Source organism: Bison bison, unplaced genomic scaffold (genome assembly GCF_000754665.1).
Source record: "Bison bison bison isolate TAMUID 2011002044 unplaced genomic scaffold, Bison_UMD1.0 scf7180017864174, whole genome shotgun sequence".
NCBI classification, from domain to species: Eukaryota; Metazoa; Chordata; class Mammalia; order Artiodactyla; family Bovidae; genus Bison; species Bison bison.
The window spans coordinates 1,723,430-1,729,287 of record NW_011494746.1 but is presented as its reverse complement, the minus strand read 5'-3'; the positions used below and the strand labels follow the sequence as shown (position 1 = coordinate 1,729,287).

At 42.8% G+C, this 5,858-nt stretch overlaps 1 protein-coding gene across 1 annotated transcript in view; it reads right to left on the bottom strand.

The window, feature by feature from the left end:
• The window catches only part of ATL1 (atlastin GTPase 1), an 87,614-nt gene extending 82,117 nt beyond the window's left edge, over positions 1 to 5,497 (bottom strand). Inside the window, exon 1 of the mRNA XM_010842255.1 lies at positions 5,443 to 5,497. The gene's annotated coding sequence lies outside the window, so the exon portion shown is untranslated. The remainder of the gene's footprint in view (positions 1 to 5,442) is intronic.
• Between the last annotated feature and the right edge of the window lie 361 nt (positions 5,498 to 5,858).

Genomic DNA, 5,858 nt, shown 5'->3' with positions numbered 1-5,858 from the left:
CATCCACACATGACCACTGGAAAAACCATAGCCTTGACTAGATGGACCTTTGTTGGCAAAGTAATGTCTCTGCTTTTGAATATGCTATCTAGATTGGTCATAACTGTCCTTCCAAGGAGTAAGCATCTTTTAATTTCATGGCTGCAATCATCATCTGCAGTGATTTTGGAGCCCCCAAAAATAAAGTCAGCCACTGTTTCCCCATCTATTTACCATGAAGTGATGGGACCAGGTGCCATGATCTTAGTTTTCTGCAGTGGCCACAGGACTGGAAAAGGTCAGTTTTTCATTCCAATCCCAAAGAAATGAAAGTATATGTTCATGCAAAAACTTGCACAGGAATGTTCTAAGAGCATTGCTTTAAGTAGCCAAAAGGTAGAATCAACCTAAATGCCAGTAACTATCAATGGATAAACAAAATGTGGTATATCCATACAATGGAATATTACTTAGCCAAAAAAAAAGCTTCCTATTTAATGGAACTGCGACTGGGTTACCTGGGGAAAGTATCTGTCCCTTGGACACTAGGGCCTTCAGATCCATCACACCCAATGTTTTAGAGTCAAAGTTGTATAGACAAAAATTCTTCAACTGAATTATTAGGAATAATAATAATTCCTAATAATTACTTACTTGTACCCCTTGATTCCTCAGTTCAGTTCAGTCACTCGATTGTATCCGACTCTGCGACCCCATGGACTGCAGCACACCAAGCTTCCTTGTCCATCATCACCTCCTGGAGCTTACTCAAACTCATGTCCATAGAATTTCCATGTCTTGGGTTCCTAGGCCTGTGTATTCTGAATATGGGGTAGATGGCAATATATATTGGATACTGACTTAAATCCTGTATCATATCCTCATAAGGGTTATCTCTTGGCCAACTGATCCTTCAGCACGACTTTCCACTGTGGTATCATACTAGCTGCTTCTAAGTGATGGGTTTGAGGTAAGATCAGTTCACTTCACGGGCATGACTCCATTACCATACTTCCCATGAGTTTCCTGCTTAAATTTAATGTTGTTTGTGATACATGGTGATGAAATAGTCCATGAATTGTGGTACTAGTAGAAGTTTCCCAAGCAGGGACAGTAAGCCTATATCTGGACTATGTACACATACGGCTATAGGTACTGGGTGTTATCTGATGACTCACAAATTGAACAGGGGCAGAATTCCATTGTCAAATGGAAAGGTATATACTGGGGTGGCCTGAGCTGGTCTGGAAGGCTCAAATAAAGTACATAGACTAACTTTCATTGTACCTGCTCCTACTTCTTTGCCACCTTTTTTTTGAACCATATCTTTGAGTTCAAAAACCATAACAGCCAGTACCTAAAGGGTCGGTAAGCCTGGATCTGGACTATGTATGTATATACTATAGGTATGTACATACATACATAGCTACCCCATGAGGACAAATAGCTCATTCCTCCATAATCAAAAGGATGTGGTTTAATTAAATTGCCACCAGGTGACTGACTGGTCTGTCCAGGGAATAGTATCTTACTAAGGGTCACTGAGGAGCTTCCCTGATAGCTCAGCTGGTAAAGAATCCGCCTGCAATGCAGGAAACCCCAGTTGGATTCCTGGGTCAGAAAGATCCCCTGGAGAAGGGACAGGCTACCCACTCCAGTATCCTTGGGCTTTCCTCATGGCTCAGATGGTCAAGAATCCACCTATAATGTGGGAGACCTGGGTTCAATCCCTGGGTTGGGAAGATCCCCTGGAGAAGGGCATGGCAACCCACTCAGTATTCTTGCCTGGAGAATCCCCATGAACTGTAGCCCGCCAGGCTCTTCTGTCGATGGGGCTGCAAAGAGTCAGACATGACTGAATGACTATGCACAGCACAGCAAGGGTCACTGCAAAGGCAAGTGACTCTGCTATAAGCAAGTTAAATACTGCATAGTGGCAGTAACCTTATTACCCTTGGCAAGTGGAAGTCCATGCCACTGAATTCCCTTTAGCCTCCATTCCTATTGCCACATGGCCCCACTGAACTAGGGTGACTGGGTAGAGGCTGACTGACATTCATAGGACAGATTATCTTTTATATCTGATTATTGGGATGGACGCCCTCTTGTGGGCAGTCAAATGGTTCCCAAGATATTTTCACACTATGAACCAATTTTGATATTCCATTCATAATGTATCTCCCACTGACTTCCTTATTTCTGATCTCTCCAAGTTATTGCCAACTTTTTAATTATTCTGCATAAATGAGTATAGAGCCATACCTCAGGCTATCTTTCATTCCTAACACAGAGGACAACCAGATGTTCTATTCAAAACTGTGCCCTCTGGAAAAATTTCTCTTCATCTCTATTTTTCGGGAGAAGGCGATGGCACCTCATTCCAGTACTCTTGCCTGGAGAATCCCAGGGACAGGGGAGCCTGGTGGGCTGCCATCTATGGGGTCGCACAGAGTCGGACATGACTGAAGCGACTTAGCAGCAGCAGCAGCAGTAGCTATCAATTCTCATATAAACTTAAAAACCAGCCTGGGGATCAAGGTTACACATCAGATAATCAAACTAGATTTTTAAAAAAAGATGTGAACTGGGTTCCTCAACTCTTTTTAAAACTCCCATCATAATGACCAGATACTGATTCTGAAAGAGATACATGTTCTACTGCTCTCTAGAACAAAAGGAAATTCTCCTATACTTTGAAAACACAGTTTTGGCCTCAACAGACAACTGAACCTCATTAGTAACAGAAAGAATAGTTTAACTATTTGAAAATACAAATCATGACGGTGGCCCATGTCTTCCAATATTTAATTGATTTATAGTTAATGAACCTATAAAGCTCAACTACATCAAGTTACATTTTGCAACTAGCTTATGTTGGAAGATTCATCAGATTATAATGCTTAAGTCTATATGTTCCATATTAAATTACTGTCCGTATGCCTTTTTTTGTCACACTTGAGGATTTTGCTTAACCATTCTTTCTTGGTTAGTAAATTGTGAAACTTACCTAGGTAGAAGTTAAAAAATTTTATGTCCCCTGATTTTTTTTTCCCCCTATATTTTGGCTGCACTGTGCAGCATGCAGGAACTTAGTTCGCTGACCAGTAATCTAACCTGTGCCTCCTGCAATGGAGGTGTGATGTCTTAACCTAGTCAGGGAAGTCCCTATGTCCCCCAATTTAAAAAATTCATCCTTGGCTAAAATTGAAACCAGAGGCCAAAGATTATAATTAGCATTTTACTAAAAAACTCTGAAAGAAGGGAAAAACACTAAAAAGCATAGAGCAAACCATATAAGGTAGGTAACAGTAAAACATGGAAGATATTTACACGTCAGATATTAAGACCCAAAGAATACATGACAATCATATCAAGTTATATTTATTCTTATTCAATATCCTGGCATTGTAAAAACTGGTGGTCTGTAAGAAACTTTTGTGTAAGCTAAATCTTTTTATTGTTATGTAACCTTCCATTTTGAAACCATGTGCTTGTTTAGGATGTAAAATTAAATTTATGCACTATGTTTATTTTATGGAAATTTAATGTGAATTTCTTTACTAACCATGTAATATTTAACACACAAGCTATGACTTCACTGACCTTGATAAAATTAACTATTTAAAATTTTTAAAATTCTCTTGTAGTATAAAGCAGATGTTTTTTCCTTGGAACGGTTGTGTTATGAGTAAAATAATGATTATGGCAGACATTTCTGAATCACCACATAGAACCTTGACTTTTTCCATACTATCCAGCTCTGGGTTGATGGTTAAAGCGTATGTCTCTGCCATTTCTGGCAACATAAAGTATCTGCACTCCAGGATCTTGGTGAAGCCTATGACCTCAAACTTTTTATTGCCTAATTCATATCAAACACTGTGTTTCAAGAATAACATGCCTAAAAGATTGTCAGAAAGATATTTGTTTCAAACAGGGAATTCAGAGTTTCCACTTTAGGAAGGCCCATGAGATAAGTTTTCTTGAACTCTTGGTAACAGGAAAAGATGCACCTCTCATCTCGATCAACTGGTTTACTGTGATCTCAAAAACACTATAAAACTTTCTGCTTCGGCCAATTTGCTGTGTTGTTCTGGTATCCCATTTTTCCTTTAACATCATACCTATTTCCTCATTTTTATCTTATGTTATAGTATGCATTTTCTGTATTCTGCCTCAAATTCTCTGAGGAGTAATGCAAGTATTAATAAATTATAGACTAGAAAAAGGATTAATGCTTATAGGGTCAAAGGAGAAAATAAGAATCTACGACAGTAAATAAGTACTAGGATACCAATAGAACATTTGAAAAGATTTTAAGTTATTGAAGCCAAAAGTATTTGCCCACCAAAACAAGTGCCAAGAAGCTTTGAAAGAAGGAACTATTCTTCAACAATTTTTTCAATGCAGCAAACACATAGGCTTTGTCCATAGAACATGTAAGTCTGAGCTTACTTATGCTCCCTAAATAAGTGCCCTTTGTGCAGAGAGCACGAGAAAATACATATCTTCCCTGTCCTGTTAAGGTGTGAATTTAATTTCTACATTATGCAATTGATTACAATGACCAACAACAAGGAGTACACTGCTAAGAATGGAATTGAATTGGATATTCAAAGCCACAAGGCAACATCTACAACTTGCTCTTTTGTGATTTTTCAGTCACTAAATGCATTGGCCAAGTGTTAAACTGGCTTTTTTGTTCAAACCTTCACAGGGCTCTAGAAATAACTTTGCCAGTATACAAACTGGTACGGTTATTTCTACCTTCAGAACAAGACTAGAACTGGAACCGCAAAACAGCCTGTGAAATATCAGCCAAATTACTTCCCTAAACTCCTGTTCCATATTTTGTACATTGTGAAGTATTTTTAAACCTCTTATATTTTGATAACCCTCTTTATAATCCTGTAAGATGCTTTATAAACACTTTCTTGGGTGTCAGATGCAAAATCCTATCCTCTTCAAGCTGCAGATAGAGAGACATTGCCAAATACGATGTCTTTCCTGTCCCGGGTCACATACTGAGGAAGTGGTAGAACCAGAACCAGGTTGTGGTCCCTAATTCTGTCTCAGCTTCTGCAAAGCTCCTGACTCAAATAAAGGAGCAACATCCGCATTGAGACACCGCGTGTGCCCAACTGGGATACTGGCACTGAGACTTCCTAAGAATTCAGACTTTCAGAAATGTCTTGGGAAAACTCATAGAAGACAGGTTGCACAGGTGTGTAGGGAAGCCTCAAACTGGTACCACTGGGAATGATTTGCAGAACAGGACGGTGCAGTAGGGTGTGCCGCGATTTAGTTAACCTGGCACTTCCCCACCTCCTTCCCTGGCGCCCCACTGCCAGCTGACTCCTGGCCCAGTGCCCTCAACGTACCTTCTCTGAACTGGGCGGGGGCCGCGTTCCCGTCTGCCTCGTGCCCACCCTTCTCCCGCCACCCGTCACTCTCTAAGTTTACCTGACAAAGAAGGGGGCGGTTTAGCCGAGGCGCGTCCGCCCACGAATGCACCGGGGGCGTCCCTAACACCCGCAGGTGGGGAGAAGAGCCTGGGCCCGGAGGGACGCGCCAGGCGAGGGGGCGCGGCGGCCCGGCCGGGAGAGTGTCGTGTCCCGAGCAGGCCTCAGGGCGGCACTCTGGCCCCGCGGCCGGCGCGCTCGGGCGGGCCTCTGGGCGCCCGACCCACGCTGGCCGGGAACGTGTCTCCCGGTGACGCAGCCCCGGGTGGGGAACGTGGTGCGGCGGCGGCGGCGACGGTACGCGCCTCAGCCGCCCGCGAGAGGACGTGCGGTGCTGCGGGAGGCGACGGCGGTGGCGGCGGGGGGACCTGGAGCGGCCGGCGGGAGCCGGGAAGCAGGACGCAGGCGCGGGCGAGG